The sequence below is a fragment of the Kryptolebias marmoratus genome, linkage group LG1 (assembly GCF_001649575.2).
Source record: "Kryptolebias marmoratus isolate JLee-2015 linkage group LG1, ASM164957v2, whole genome shotgun sequence".
NCBI lineage: Eukaryota > Metazoa > Chordata > Actinopteri > Cyprinodontiformes > Rivulidae > Kryptolebias > Kryptolebias marmoratus.
Window position 1 is genome coordinate 34,148,516 of NC_051430.1, and position 1,442 is coordinate 34,149,957.

The 1,442-nt window shown below is 38.1% G+C and overlaps 1 protein-coding gene across 1 annotated transcript in view; it reads right to left on the bottom strand.

Annotated features, from left to right (window-relative positions):
* Positions 1–1,442, bottom strand: part of sult4a1 (sulfotransferase family 4A, member 1) — a gene marked incomplete in the record, with an annotated part of 18,278 nt that overhangs the window by 8,857 nt on the left and 7,979 nt on the right.

The window sequence follows — 1,442 nt, forward strand, 5'->3', positions numbered from 1 at the left end:
AATCATGGAACATAAACGCATCGACAAACACTTTGTGTCTGCAAAACATGTGAGGAGAGCTGCAGACCAGGGACAATCCAGAAATGCTCATGAATGTCAGTTTAGAAGCTATCAAAGTTCTCAAATAAAGCACCTTTTGAGAATGTCAATGTTTGTTAGGAATTATCTTACAAAACTAGGAAGTATTATTGGTTTATATATTAAAAGTTATGGTTGTTTATTGATTTTAGTAAAAAAAAAATTGCAACTTTTCGGAAAATGCTCCACGAAATCCTGGAGGGATTGATTAAGGTGCAATGGCTGTTCATTGCTGCTTGCAAGTGCATTTTAATGGCAAAGTTTCAAACACAGATCTTATGCAGTTAGCTATCGGAACATAAGACGCGGATGAGTCTCAGCTCTGAAAACACCAAATCTTTGTTCCGTATCTGGAAATTTGACTGCGTTTTCGCCATACTTGTGTTCGCTAAGACTGCATTGAGACTCACAGAGACGCAGGCAAGAACAGTAAAGAGTTAACTCGAGTACAAATAAAACTTCAACAGAGCAAGACTAACTGGGCTGACAGCGATGCACTTTAACAGATAATCTTGATAGAAAAGTTGATACCAATTTTATCTTCTTCAAGTCCCTGAAAGTTGTACAAAACATAAGACGGAACGTTCTCCAAAGAAGATAATTATCAGGTCGTCATAAGGCTGAAATGGAAAATTTCTTCTTTTCTCTGAAAAAGATTTATTGTTAAATGCTAACCCCCACGGATGTTTTATCCTTTTATTGCTATTAAGTGTTTCTAACCATGAAAAACCCTCTTCATCGACAAAGTGAAACTAACTTCTACAAAGTAACGCCAATTAAATAAAATTCTGTGATGCAAAATAAGGGATTGCACAAATATTCACCCCCCCCTTTAAAGTGATTGTCCTAATTCAACTATGGTCCAGAATACCAGCATAACAGCACCTGGGTCTGGAAGGTCTATTCAATAGTTTTTCTGGCTACCATGACATCATGAAGACAAAAGAACGACTTAGTGAAAAGCACAAGTCAAGGGATGGATTTCCAAAGCTCTTTCCACAGCTAAGCAACATTAGCTAACACAAAAAATGGCTATTACTGAATCAATTTTGCATAAATTGAGATTAGATTTATAGTAGCTGTAGCTGAGAGTCACCTCCCAGGTATACTCTGAGTATGACATGTCACAATGCATAAGGGTTTTTTATTTATTTATTTTTTTATTTTAACACTCGCATACTTGCCAACCGTCCTGTATTTACCCCCTCCCCGTCCCGTGTCCCGCATCATCCTGTGCAGGACAGCCAAAAGTCCCGCATTTGGTCCTCACACGCCACACTTTGTATTTCTCACGCAAAAGGAAAAAACACGCACACACGGCCTTTTTGTCACTTTAACGCTATATTTAGCGAGTTTTCAGATCC